Raw genomic sequence first — 15,892 nt, forward strand, 5'->3', positions numbered from 1 at the left:
CTCACCTCCCGCAGCAGACGGGATTCAGTCGGATCTGTGACCACCGGTGAGGAGAGAGATAGAGTGGACACTATCATCTTGTTTTGATATGGAGAGGGTGAGAGAGCGAGACGCAAGAAACTCTATCAAACAAGAGGCTATAATGGAGTAAAAAATCTCTCCATAGCAGTGGTTTTAAATAGAATACGCGCATTACCGGAAAAAAGAAACGAAAACTGGCGGACAATTTTTTAAGGGTCTGTCTAGGACACATCTAGATGTGACATAGTTATGTCACATATAAGTTGATGTCCACTCTGTTTGTGGTCTTTTCCTAGTTTTTTATTGTTTCTTGTTGCTACATTATATACTTGTGGGAGCTTAGATGTGATATCCTTAAATAACATCTAGATGTGAATTAGACAAACTGATTTTCTAACGTACCAAGAAAGAAAACTCGATCAAAAACACGCCCCCGCTTCCAGGTCGCGAGAGTCATCGCGCACACACACATAGACATAAACATGCATATCCGTGTTTATGTAAAATTCCATTTCCATCTCCATCTCCAATCATATTTGTCCAACTGGCACATTATTTACGTTGTTAATTATATACGCAGCAATATTAACGTACAACATCTCTTGTTTGCGCACGTCCGGACCGCTGCCACGGTCGGTCCTGACCAACCCGAACCCTCTTCATCACCCGTGCGTGCTTCTCGCTCAAAACGGTCAGTGCTGCATTCATGCCCGGCCAGAGCGGACGCGGCCTCTCACTGGCGCCGGCATTGATTGCGGCGTGCCGGCCAAGAGAGCATTGCCCGCGCCGCTTCCGAGTGCACGCGGCTGCTCCGCGTTCAAAGGTCTCAATAGCCGGCTACAACATGCGCGATCTCTTCCAATAGTAAGTTCTTGGGAGTCCGTGCTACAGCTAGCTGTCCTCCCCCAACTCGTCAATCTCTTCCAGTAGTGCTAGTACTCCATGGCGCGATCCATCGACAAGCAGGCGTGAAAGTTATGGTATACTACTCGGTTTGCGGTGAGTGGCATGCCGAGCGACCGTGTGGGGTCAAGCCGTGGAGGAGGGTGAGACACGAACACGACAGACGTGATTTAAACGTTGGTTTTGCTCGATGGCGCGATCCAACGAAACGAAACGTTGGTTTCTCTCCGTTTCCATTTTTTCTCCGGAAAAACCGAAACTTTTCCACTCCATTTTCATTCCTATTCCAAGGTTGCCCCGTTACAACATTCCATCAAATACAAAGGAAAACTAACATGCATGCTGATGCATCTCAATGATCACAGATCATAGCCAATATTTACTTCACAACTAAAGAAAAAGTTGTGAGAGCGTGTACGATAGAAAAACTACTGATGGGGTCACTACGACTTAAACCCTAAACCCTAAACATGATTTAATTTCCTGGCCAGGTAGAACCTGTCGAAGGAATGTGCTAGAGGGAGATTCTTTAGTGAGAATGTCAGCAACAATAGAAGCAACACTCTTTGGTTCTCCACCTTCTGGTACCTCTTGTTCCATAGCACTTTCCATGTCGGGATGGAAAGACGGCTGGCACCCTCGGATCATGCGATGCTTTTGTGCAGTTCCACTAAAATCGACCTGAGCATCCCTGATGGCAAAGATATTGAAGAAGTGTGATTAGAATAATAGTACTGGCACTAGTTCATGAGACATAAACTCATCACAAATAGAAGCCGGTAGAAGTAGAGAAAGATCGACATGGAGATGGAGCTACGGTAGTGGAGAAAGCTGGCTCCAAAAGGAAGATGGACTACATGGGACGTCGGGCTATAGCTAGAAGGGTGGTTGGGATGCGGCATCGGCCCATACCGCGGTGACCCCCGATTGGGACGCACCGACTGTGGGTTTTCTCCCTCGCCGATGTCGACCGCGTCTATGCAGAACATTGTTCCCTTCCCCCAGCTGCGGGATCAGGCCCGTCATTCTATGCTTGTGAAGAGAGCAACCTAAGCAAGCAGGCTTGTAGCTTAGGCTCCTGCTAGTGTATATATATAGTGGTTTTCTTTTTCTCTCCATATCAACCATTTTATATTGCATATGTGTCATTCAAGAGTGAAATGATGGTTGCTTCTTCCGACGAAATTACTATGTGATTTGACTGCTCCTTAGTGGCCCCTACACGTACTCCCCCTATGTGTATGCAATAGTCACACGTACACATGGACGCAAAAACGCGCGCGACGCCCTAATGCATGCATGTCCGAGCACACGAGGAACACACACGGTCACGCTCAAGTGCTCAACCTTCACGTGCATGCACACACATACTCAGTTAGGGTGAGCTAGTGGTCGTATGAACACCGGAATATATATATATATATAATGAGCGCAATGAGCATGTTATGAAGTCCACTGATCGTATTTTTACAAATATACAGTGACAGACAGTGTATTTATCTCGTTTGAAATTAAGCCATATTAACCGGAGAGGAGGCAGCATGGACTAGCATTACTTTGCTGTGTCCCGTCAACTTGCCGAACGAGGAGAAGGTTGCAGGACGGGAGAAGCTTGCGCGCGGTGGCTCGCAGGACAAGGAGAAACTTTTGACTAATGCAAGCTCTCCCTCGCTCAGGCGGTGGACGTGCAACAGTTAATTCGGTGTCAGATTGCCAGAAGCATACACTATACTACTAGTGATATTATTGTTCGACTTCCCGAACAGCCAAGCGCAAAGTTTACTAGTACTACTACTATAGTCCATAAAGGTACGTACTATACTAGTACTAGGAACCGGATGGAGGAGCGTCTGCACTCTTATTATAATTTTAAAATGTGATAAAGCAATCTTCAACACAATTGGTTCTCTTCGAGGGTTCTCGCATGTGATAATGGAAGTTCATTGCATGGAACACTCGCCACAATTCTCGCTTAATTCTGGCTCATATCCTATTACAAATAGTAGCGCTCAGTAATATTTCCTCTTTTTTTGTTATTCAGCATGTAAACAGGTCAGCAAACCTTGCGGCGCATCTTCGTGCGAACCGTGCTTGCTGCACTTTGAATGTGGCCAAGAGCTGGCTTGATGAAACACCTCGCTTCCTACTTCTTTTTTTGCGGGGTACCTCGCTTCCTAGTGACCAGTGTCTTGGCTGATCGTCCTAAGAATACTTATATATGAATAAATCGCTCTCATTTACCCGCAAAAAACATTAAGTCATATTAACCAGAAAGGAGGGAGTATGGACTAGCACTACTTTTTGGTGTGTCCCGTCAACTCACAGAACAAGGAGAAGCTTGCAGGACAAGGTGAAGCTCGCTTACGCCTTTTGACTAATGCAACCTACCCTCGGTGGACATGCATTAGTCCATTCGGTGTTAGATTGTCAGAGGCAAAGTCCTACACTGTAGTACCCAACATGCGGAGTACCATCATTGTTCGACTTCACGAAGGGGCGAAGAGCCAAGCGCAGTAGTATGCGTACTTGGTTTTGCACCTTCATACTACTCCACCCCCCATCACAATTTACAGGGCGCGCTTCATTATGATGCATTTCTCTCAATGCATTTCCACCACCAGAGAGACTTTAGACGCGTTTGGTTTAATGCTCAATTAATTAGGGCGTGGTAACCGCAATCAAGTCCACAATTTTCTCTCCATGTACTGTACTACTATGGAGTGCATGCATGTGTGTACCCGGGGTGGAAGCACTGCATGCATGTGTGTACGCATTATTCCCTCTAGTAATAGACGCCGTGCTATAACTACCAATGCTATTTTTTAGGCCGATCGCTAGTCGCCTTGGTCCCACAAATATTTTTTCTTTTTTCTGAAGCACGTTGTATAAACAGTGACGGATGGAGTAGTATGAGCAGATTCAAAGAAGAGCGTATTGATGGTTGCTTCTTCAGAGCAACTTACAGTGGGAAAGGTGGGGCTTATTATTTGGCTGCTCATTACTCACTATTAATGCGGCGCAACGACCGGGTTGAGTCTCCCATGCGGTTGTGCACTACCCCCTCGGTTCTTAAATATACTCCGGAGTATTTGTCTTTCTAGAGATTTCAACGAGTGACTACTCAAATATTTGTCTTTTTAGAGATTTCAAATGGACTGGCACATACGGATGTATATAGACATATTTTAGAGTGTAGATTCACTCATTTTGCTCCGTATGTAGTCACTTGTTGAAATCTTTGTTAAGACGAATAGAATATTTAGGAACGGATGGAGTACACATATGAAGCAAAATGAGTGAATCTACACTCTAAAATATGCCCGTTTGAAATTTGTTAAAAGACAAATATTTAGGAATGAAGGAGTATAATTCTGTGCATGGCACATGGACTCGGATGATGAAGAGGCTTCTGGCAATGCTATCAAGCTTCCATCATTTGTTTACATAATTGACGTACTATACAAATAATTTTCCAGCGACATGAAATTGTACAATGGTGTGAGCTTTCAGCTTTTGTTTCGCGTGTCTTGCTATCGATGCTCTTCCGGAAACAATAAAAAACTAACTTCCTTGCTAATGCATGTCAATTATTAGCAGATTAGAGCTAATAATTACATCACAACTGAAGACAAAGTTGTGAGAAGGTGTTAAATTAAATTGATCCATGCTTTCATTGGCAGCAACGTCCCCCCAGCTCTGTCTAAATCAACAAGGCATGTTGGGAAAAAAGTAGTTGTCTGGAGCATGCAACATTCTGATCATTTTGTGCAGTTCCACCAAAATAGAGCTGAGCGTCCCTATTCCAAAGATATCAAGTGTGATTACGATAATAGAGGACTGTTGATGAAACAATAAACACACAAATAGAAGCCGGTCACCTTTGCAGTCTCTCTTAAGACTAACTAGTTGGAGAAGATTAGGCTCGGAGTTGGATGAGGAGGATAGAGCAAAACCAATCTCCCTTTGTGCAGTCGCACTGAAATGTAGAGACGTTGCCCGTGTGACATTTTAGTACAACTGCACAAAACACTCTCAAGAAAAAAGTGATTTGTGTAGTTCACCAAAAGGTCGCAATAGCAATGACGTGAAATGGATAGCCCTGTTTGCAAAAAAAGAGGTAGAAATGAAACAATTACTGGCCAATAACAGTTGATGACACATGCGATGACAAAAAAGAAACATATTCCTTGTCCTAAGGGAAGATAACAACACGGTTGTGTATGTCTAAAACAGTTTGAGGACGAGAATGCAATATGGAAAGTACGCCGGATGAGCTACGTTTTGGGCAAAGAACTATGGAAGATCCACATGCAGCGACGTGGGAAAACGGGCAGTGGAGCAAGGCCAGAGGGGATACCTGGAGGTTGTCGGGATGTAACTAGGTGAGCGGCGGCGGGCGGAATCTGCGAGCAAGTGGCGTAGGCCCTGCCGCGCCGGAGCTTGGTCAGAGAGAACGGCGTGTACCGCAGATCGGGACGTGCTGCCTCTGCGCCGTCGAATGGAGAAACGATGCACTTCCTCCCTTTCCCTCGGCGGACGGGATGTGGCCGGATCAGTGACCAGCGGTTAGAGAGAGAGAGAGAGGCCACCGCACTCCCTTTCCCCTGGCGGAAGGGATGCGGCTGGATCAGTGACCAACGGTGAGAGAGAGAGAGAGAGGCCACCGCACTCCCTTTCCCCCGGGCGGACGGGATGCGGCCGGATCAGTGACCAACAGTGAGAGAGAGAGGCCACCGGAGCCTTGTGTGAGATACTCTGAAGAGCGGACTACCTTTTCCTCCATAAAAATCGTTTATATTCTGTGTACGTGCCATTGAGCGCTATAACTTTATTTAAAAATAACGCGGCAATGCGTCAAGTCGAACTTTGTTTCGTGCACGCATGGTACATGACCTCCCTAGGTAAACAACCGCTATAGGCGTTCAAATTAGCACGTGGGCTGCCATTTTGGAAAGAAATGAGCTCCACCATGTACCAGCGCGGGTGTGGCTGGGCACGAAGCGTGAGTACATGCACGGTGCACCTATTCTCTTCTTGTATACGTACACCACCAACGTGGGGTTGTGTGAGAGAGATACAAACCTAGAGAGATATAGTGTGTGGGTTCTTGAGAGTTTTTTGTGTGGGGGGGTCAATCAAAAAATTTAACATATGCAATGTGTGTGAAATAGAGTCCTGGATATAACATATATATAGAGGGGGTGATCCACGAGAACAGAATGGAGGTATCATCGGCTTGAGGTGTCCATAGAATCGAAGAGAGGGATGATGTGTGTGTGCGCGCGCGCACGATCGATAAAGAGTGCCATCGAATTTGTGTGTGCCCACGTCAAAGATATAGAGTGGTTGGCCTACTGGAATGTGAGATGGGACATGTGCAGTTTGTCTCTGTGGCATGGATACCTACCTGCAGCGCTCGACTATCGGTGTGTGGTGGGGGAAGAGGGAGACCCAATTAACTATAGAGGTACAATGGCTGGTATATGTGTGGAGGAAGAGAGAGGCCTACCTCATGTATTAAGGAGATCGGTCTGCCTTGTGTATTAAGGGAGATCGATCGGCATCCATGCATATGTGCAGGAGATGAATAAGGTTGGGGGAGAGACAGAGCTAGAGTGTTGGAGGGGGTGGTAGTGGAGTTGCTTCTAACAAATGGTGGGATAGGCTTGCTAGACAAACGGAGGGCACGCCCGCAATATCAATAAGAGAGGAGATGGCTGCTTGTTGTCTGTGCACGTGCGTGTGAGAGACGGGTCAGGAGGCATGCACGAATGATGAGGGGGGACGATGTGGCTGTGGTAAGAAGACGTAACTACATAGGAAGATCAATCGCCCTTTGTAAGAGAAAGGAGAGACATAACTTGTGAGGTACGTCGATCGATGGGGGGTAGTTAAAGTCGATCTAGGTATATGTTGGGGAGATCGATCGGTACACATGCATGTGTGTGTTAGAAACAAATGAGGCATGAGGAGAAGGATAGAAAGAGAGAGAGGGATGCATGTAGGAGGTGGTACAAGAGGCATACTATATCGAGGGGGAGGAGTGTGCGAGTACGAGAACGATGAAAAGAGTGGTGGGAGTTGATACGTCTTTGTCGTATCTACTTTTCCAAACACTTTTGCCCTTGTTTTGGACTCTAACTTGTATGATTTGAATGGAACTAACCCGGACTGACACTGTTTTCAGCAGAATTGCCATGGTGTTGTTTTATGTGCAGAAAACAAATATTCTCGGAATTACCTGAAACTCCACGGAACATCTTAGAAAAAATAATAAAAAATCCTCGCCAAAGATGAAGACCAGGGGGCCCACACCCTTCTCACGAGGGTGGGGGGCGCCCCCCCTAGGGCGTGCCCCCCTACCTCGTGGGCCCCCCGGATGCCCTCCGACGCCAACTCCAACTCTATATATTTGCTTTTGGAGAGAAAAAATGAGGGGGAAGAAATCATCGTGTTTTACGATACGGAGCCGCCGCCAAGCCCTAAAACCTCTCGGGAGGGCTGATCTGGAGTCCGTTTGGGGCTCCGGAGAGGGGGATTCGTCGCCGTCGTCATCATCAACCATCATCCATCACCAATTTCATGATGCTCACCGCCGTGCATGAGTAATTCCATCGTAGGCTTGCTGGACAGTGATGGGTTGGATGAAATTTATCCTGTAATCAAGTTAGTTTTGTTAGGGTTTGATCCCTAGTATCCACTATGTTCTGAGATTGATGTTGCTATGACTTTGTTATGCTTAATGCTTGTCACTAGGGCCCGAGTGCCATGATTTCAGATTTGAACCTATTATGTTTTCATGAATATATGTGAGTTCTTGATCCTATCTTGCAAGTCTATAGTCACCTACTATGTGTTATGATCCGGCAACCCCGAAGTGACAATAATCGGGACCAGTCCCGATGATGAACATAGTTTGAGGAGTTCATGTATTCACTATGTGCTAATGCTTTGTTCCGGTTCTCTATTAAAAGGAGGCCTTAATATCCCTTAGTTTCCAATAGGACCCCACTGCCACGGGAGGGTAGGACAAAAGATGTCATGCAAGTTCTTTTCCATAAGCACGTATGACTACATATGGAATACATGCCTACATTACATTGATGAATTGGAGCTTGTTCTGTGTCACCCTATGTTATGACTGTTACATGATGAACCGCATTCGGCATAATTGTCCATCACTGCTCTGGTCCCTATGAGTTTTCCATATACTGGTTTATGCTTATTTACTTTCCGCTGCTACTGTTACCATCACTACAAAATACCAAAAACATTAATTTTGCTGTCTTTACTTTTGTTGCCGCTACCACCACTATCATATTACTTTGCTACTAAACACTTTTGCTGCAGATACTAAGTTTCTAGGTGTGGTTGAATTGACAACTCAGCTGCTAATACTTGAGAATATTCTTTGGCTCCCCTTGTGTCGAATCAATAAATTTGGGTTGAATACTCTACCCTCGAAAGCTGTTGCGATCCCCTATACTTGTGGGTTATCAAGACAAATTTCTGGCGCCGTTGCCGGGGAGCATAGCTCTATTCTTTGAGTCAGTTGGGATTTATATCTGCTGGACACTATGAAGAACTTGAGAGATCCAAAAACCAAGATCTATCCCTCAACTACGAGGGGAGGTAAGGAACTGCCATCTAGCTCTGCACTTGATTCACCTTCTGTTATGAGTAAGTTTGCGACACCTACATCTGCTTCTGCTATTCGTTCTGATATGTCGCATGTTATTGATGATGCCACTTCTGCTATGCATGATACTTATGATGAAACTGCTTCTATGCCTGATACTACTGTGCCCCTTGGTGAATTTGTTGATGAACAAATTGCTAGGGCTAGAGAAAAAGAAATTATTGAATCTGAATACGATGATGATAGTGATGATGAAAATATGCCTATTATTCCTGAGGGTTATCTTTTTGATATGGAATCTTCTGCCGCTATTTTAGCTTGCAAAGATAGATATGAGCTTAAGAGGTTATTAATTAAATGTAACAAAGAATCACTTAGAGATAAAATGAAACCCGACCCTCCTTTTGCTACTTCACCTATTTGTGTTCCTGATAAGGATTATGAATTCTCTGTTGATCCTGATATAATTACTTTGGTTGAATCTGATCCGTTTTATGGCTATGAATCTGAAACTGTTGTGGCACATCTTACTAAGTTAAATGATATAGCTGCCCTGTTTACTAATGATGAGAGATCACGTTACTTTTATATACTCAAAATATTTCTGTTCTCATTAAAGGGTGATGCTAAGATATGGTTTAATTCTCTTGATCCTGGTTGTGTGCGTAGTCCCCAGGATATGATTTATTACTTCTCTGCTAAATATTTCCCTGCTCATAAGAAACAAGCTGCTTTGAGGGATATATATAATTTTGTGCAAATTGAAGAAGAGAGTCTCCCACAAGCTTGGGGGAGGCTTCTCAAGTTACTTAATGCTTTGCCTGATCATCCTCTTAAGAAACCTGAAATACTTGATATCTTTTATAATGGACTAACCGATGCTTCCAGAGATTACCTGGATAGTTGTGCTGGTTCTCTTTTCAGGGAAAGAACACCGGATGAAGCTGAAATCTTATTGAATAATATGTTGACAAATGAAAATAATTGGGCACCTCCTGAGCCAGCTCCTGCTCCAATTACTGAGCCTATTCCTAAACCAACTCCGAAGAAGAGAGGTGTTCTATTTCACAGTCCCGAAGATATGCAAGAGGCAAAGAAATCTATGAAAGAAAAAGGTATTAAAGCTGAAGACGTTAAGAATTTACCGCCTATTGAAGAAATACATGGTCTTAATATACCGCCTGTTGAAGAAATATATGATCTCAATTCTTTATTTATTGAAGAACCTCCTGATCCCGATATCCCGACACAGGTAGTAAAGGTAAATTCTCTCTATAGATTTGATGAAGGTGATATCCCTCACTATAAGTCTGCTAGGCAATGCTTTGATGAGTTTGATAATTTTATTGTCAAACAAGAACATTTCAATGCTTATTTTGGTAGACAATTAAAAGAAAATGCTTATATGATTAGACGCTTCGGTGATTATATGGCTGATATTAAAGGTGAACTTAAACTTTTTAGCAAACATGCTTCTATGGTTACCACTCAAGTAGAACAAGTACTTAAGGCTCAAAAAGAAGTGCTTGATGAAATAAATAGTAAGAAAAATGATTATGTTGTTACAGTGCCAACTAGAACTGGTAGAATGACTCAGGAACCTTTGTATCCTGAAGGCCACCCTAAGAGAATCGAGCAAGATTCTTAGAGAAATAATATTGATGTTCCTAGTTCTTCTAAAAAGAAGAAGAAGAAAAATGATAGAACTATGCAAACTTCTAGTGAACCTATTGCTGAACCACCTGATAATCCAAATGATATATCTATGTCTGATGCTGAAACACAATCTGGTAATGAACATGAACCTAGTAAAAATATTAATGATGATGTTCATGATGATGCTCAACCTAGTAATGACAATGATATAGAAATTGAACCTATTGTTGATCTTGATAACCCACAATCAAAGAATCAACGTTATGATAAGAAAGACTTTGTTGCTAGGAAACATGGTAAATAAAGAGAGTCTTGGGTTCAGAAACCCATGCCTTTTCCTCCCAAACCATCCAAGAAAAAGGATGATGAGGATTTTGAGCACTTTGCTAAAATGATTAGGCCTATCTTTTTGTGTATGCGATTAACTGATGTGCTTAAAACAAATCCTTATGCTAAATATATGAAGGATATCATTACTAATAAAAGAAAGATACCGGAAGCTGAAATTTCCACCATGCTTGCTAATTATACTTTTAAGGGTGGAATACCAAAGAAACTTGGAGATCCCGGAGTACCTACTATACCTTGCTCCATTAAAAGAAATTATATTAAAACTGCTTTATGTGATCTTGGAGCTGGTATCAGTGTTATGCCTCTCTCTTTATATCGTAGACTTGACTTGAATAAGTTGACACCTACTGAAATATCTTTGCAAATGGTTGATAAATCAACTGCTATACCTGTCAGTATCTGTCAGGATGTGCCTGTTGTGGTTGCAAACGTTACTATTTTAACGGACTTTGTTATACTTGATATTCCCGAGGATGATAGTATGTCTATTATTCTTGGAAGACCTTTTCTTAATACTGTAGGGGCTGTTATTGATTGCAACAAAGGCAATGTCACTTTTCATGTTAATGGTAATGAGCATATGGTACACTTTCCGAGGAAACAACCTCAAGTTCATAGTATCAATTCTATTGGAAAATTACATCGATTATATTTCGAGGTTTTGAATTTCCTCTTCCTACTGTCAAGAAGAAATATGATATTCTTATTATTGGGGATGTGCATATCCCCGTTGAGGTAACTTAGTGTTATTCGAAATTTCTCCGGTTTCATGATTATCGGAATGAGTTTGTTAACAAGACTTGATCAACCTTGTTAGTGGATTCTTTTTGATGAGCATGAGATGGATGAAACTAGAAGCACAACCTTCTGTACCCCACTTTTACTTTCTGTTATTTATATTAAATAAAGTAAAAATAGTATTTTTCCTTCTGTTTCCCGACTTATCCGTGCAATATAAAAATATCCCGAAAATAGAAGTCCTCAGAATGACATGCCAATTTAATATGATTTTTTCAGGAATATTTGAGGATTTGCTGTGCAAAAATTACCGCGGGAGGAGCTGCCACCTGGCCACGAGGGTGGTGGGCGCCCCCCCCCCTCTAGGGCGCGCCCCCCTACCTCGTGGGCCACGGTGGCCCTCCTCCACTTATCCCAGCACCCATCTTCTTCCTCTGTCTCACACAAACCCGAAAAACCAACTCAAGCACGAGTTCCAGCCACTTTTGCTGTGATTTTCGATCTCCTTGCTCAAAGCACCTCTCGCAAAACTGCTTGGGGAGATTGTTCCTTGGTATGTGACTCCTCCATTGGTCCAATTAGTTTTTGTTCTAGTGCTTTATTCTTTGCAAATTTGTGCTACATAGGTGACCATGTTCTTGAGCTTGCATGTCAAATTTATATGGTTCCAAGTAGTTCTAATGCTTGATTTAGGCTCTAGGCGCTTGTAGCAGTAGTTGCTATCAGTTTTATTAAAGTTGGTTTACTTTTGCTTGAAGTTACTAAAAATTTAAGAATTTTTCAGAATATAATGAGGAGATTTTTGAGGGGCTCATCGAGCCAAAGCTCGAAGGAAAAGGCACCGAAGCCTAAGTATAATTTGCCGCGCACCATGGAGATTCAGGCGTGTGAATGGCCTTCTGATGATTTCTTGAGAGCAGCCAGTATCTATGAAGATTTTCATGAATTGGCTCACAATGCAGGCCTCACCTCTTTCCTCCACTACCAATGTGATCAGTATCTCTTACTCACAAATACCTTTGTGCAAAACTTTCATTTTCATTCTAGGAACTCACCACCTACGGTGGAGTTTCATTTATATGATGAGCATAAGGAGATGTCACTTTATGATTTCTGTCAGATTTGTTTAGTCCCTTTTGAGGGCAAGACAGAAGAACCACATCATGATGATGTGGAGGGATTTATCAATAATATCACTGTAGGAGAAACCAGGAAGGATTCCGATGCACGAATCACTAGCATACATTTTCCTGTTTTACGTTACTTTGCATTATTTGCTAGTCGTTTGTTTAATTGGACGCGGAAACTGTGGAAACCTTAGTATCCCTGATATAATTATTCTGCTCCAAGGTTTATACAGTGATAACACTTTTAGTATGTGCGGTATTATTGCAAGACGGTTAAATATGAACCATACTAAGGGCCCCATCTTTGGAGGCATCTATGCTACACGCCTAGCCACACATTTTAACATACCTATTAGGCATGCTGAGAAGGAAGAAAAGGTGCTGCCCTGTGTTTATCTAGATCATAAAAGTATGGTGGCACATGATTTTATTGTTAAGAGTAGGGCAGGGGAGCTTAAATATCAATTGTTCTTTAATAAACATCATCCTGAGACTATTACCTTGTCTGCTCCTTCTTTGTTTGATTTGACTGTAGGCACGTACCTTGTTCCGTTGACGGCTATTCACGCCTACCAGAACCCTGCACCAGCCGAGGAGCCAGAACCAGAACCACAATTTGACCCTTCACGGCAGTCTAACTATCAGTGGGATCTGGAGATGATTGCCAGCCAGTGGAAATCGGAGCCTTCTTCTTCCTCGTCACAGTACGACCCCAACAACTATTATTATGGATATCCGCCAGGCCAGCCGTGGCCATAGACCAACTTAGGCCAAAAGTCTAAGCTCGGGGGAGTACATATTTCTCACCGACATTACATTTATGCTCACACACACTCATTACTAGATGTCGGTGCTCATACTTTTTCACTGTAATATCCATGCTAGTTTATTTTCTTTTTCCTGCTTTCTTCTTGTGTGTTTGTTAAACCTTAAGAAAAACCAAAAAAATTTAGTTATTTTTCTGCTGCAGTAGTAATAATTAAAAAGATAACCCAAAAATATTTCCCCTTCTTCTTTTGCTTGTTGGGAGCTTTCCCGTGTAAATATGTAGCGACCCGACCCAAATGGATCAAGTCTCTATGCTTATGTGTCATCCCTAGATCAGTATGCTGACACACACAGTACTCGAAGGATTTATAACAGAGGTAAATCACATGTATAAAGTAACGTAAATACTATTACCTCAACCCAAACATATAGCGGAAGCAACAAGGTTGTGGATTCCCATCAACACCAACGGCAAAGTTGAGTGTAGAAATCATAACCTAATGTATCACTTACTCGTCGTAAGAAACCTGCAACATGAGACGTTGCAGCCCGAAACGGGTCAGTACATTGAATGTACTGGCAAATTCACACCATAGAGAATGATGAACAAATGGCTATCACTACATGCATATTTGGCTGGTGGAAAAGCTCTATGGTTATAAGGTTTTTGCGTAAAGCCAATTTTTCCCTACTGCAAAGGAATAAATTTATTTAACTATCATGGTGGTTGTTGAACATTGAGAATGGTTGACAGCATTCTCAATCCCAATTAAAAATAATTAAAACCCAACAACATTAATTAGAAGTAACATGTTGAGATTCACAATGATATTCAAGTACTAGATACTCAAGTTGTCCATAACTGGGGACACGGCTAATCATGATTAGTTTGTACACTCTGCAGAGGTTTGCGCACTTTTCCCCACATGACTCGATCGCCTCCGTTTGTTTTCTCGCACTACATGGTGTTTGAGAAACGGATGACCGAGACATAGTCTTTCAGAAGCGCTAGCACCTTACATGTGGGGTAGACCGTACCACCTATAACCCCTACATCTGCTAGTCCACCCCGTAAGAGTTCGCACAACTTAGTCAACTATGCCAGAGCCCATAGTAGCATGTGGCTGCACACGGAAGTTTCTAGCATGAAAGATCTTATGATCCCTTTGAGCCTGGGTGGCAGTCCGAAAAAAAACATGCAAGTCCTGATAGACATCAGGTGCCTCAATCCACCCAGATGTGTGTTTAAGTTGCCACCTTACACAAACCATTAAAGTTATCAACTCACATCTGTCATGGATATCACTCACCCAATCCACGTCTACTAGCATAGCATGGCATGATAAGCAAACGTAGAAGTAACTCCCAAAGGTTTCATAGTAATACGGGTAATAGGTACTACCTCATCTACTTCCCATCCCACAGTTTAATTAGATCCTAATCATGCAATGTGAGAGGATTGATCTAATGCAATAAAACTGGGTAGTAGAAAAGGTATGATCAAAGTGTTACTTGCCTGCAGTGTAGATGAAGATGATTCGCACTTAAAACTCTTGATAGATCTACTCGTCACACTCCGGTCAATCTATCGTAAGCAAGCAATAGTAACCACACAATAAGTACTCATCTAATGCACAAGTAAAACTCGAACGAGAGAATGAACCAGAAGGTTCAACTTAAGAACTCCGGTTGCAAAGAAAGAACGAACCGAACAAAGAAACGGAAAACAAACGGCGGAAGAAAACAACTCGGTTCTAGCAAGTTGAAACTAGGTCAAATTTTACCGGGGCAAAAACTTGTTTAAGTTGGTTAGACGGAACGGCGGTTTCGAGATGAAACTCCAGGCGCTTGAATCACCTAATTCCGATAAACGGGCGAGAAGATAAACTAGAACGAAGATCGGATCTGAGATCGCGATCGCGGAATAAATCCGACGAGAAGAAAAAGAAGAACGGTTATACGAACGGACGTCGTTAACCTAGAAGAATCCAGTGATCACGTTCGTTGAGACGAACGGTCCGAAAGAAGAACGAAAACCGACCTAGAAAACCGGAACGGTTTGGCGAAAAACCGGAAAGAAAACGAATCGGAAGAAAAGAAAAGAATCAAAACGATTAGAAGAAAACGATCCGATGAAAAGAAGAGATGCGGCGCGGGGCTACCTCCGGCGAGGGCTCCAACGGCGTGGGCGTGGGGCGGCGGCGGCAAGGTGCGGCGGCGGTGCAGGGCACAAGCGGCGGCGCGGCGTGGGCGAGGGGCGGCGGCGGCGGTGTAGGCGCGGGGTGGGGCGCGGGCGGGTGAGGGGTGGCGCGGCGCGGGGTGTGGTGGAGCTCTAGGCTTTGGGTTTGATGATTTAGAGGGGGGGTGCTTGGGTATTTATATTGGGGAGGGGGGGTTACTTGGGGTAGGGGACAAGAATTAGACTAGGAATAGGAAAGAATAAACGAAAGAAGGAAAGGCAAGGGGCTACCCTAGAATCCTTTTAGGATTCGGTACAGGAAGAGGCGGCGGCCTCCTGCGCCTGGCGCTGCGCAACGCTGGCTGGGGGCGGTGGCCTTTGGCCTTGGCCGGCTGGGCCTTTGGCCCAAGGCGCTGGACTTTGATTGATTTTTTTAACAGATTTCGCGCGCAGGAAAACACAGAAAAGAAAATCTAAACGAGCTCCAAAATTACTAAAGTAAATTTTCCC

Source organism: Triticum aestivum, chromosome 5A (assembly GCF_018294505.1).
Source record: "Triticum aestivum cultivar Chinese Spring chromosome 5A, IWGSC CS RefSeq v2.1, whole genome shotgun sequence".
Classification (NCBI taxonomy): domain Eukaryota; kingdom Viridiplantae; phylum Streptophyta; class Magnoliopsida; order Poales; family Poaceae; genus Triticum; species Triticum aestivum.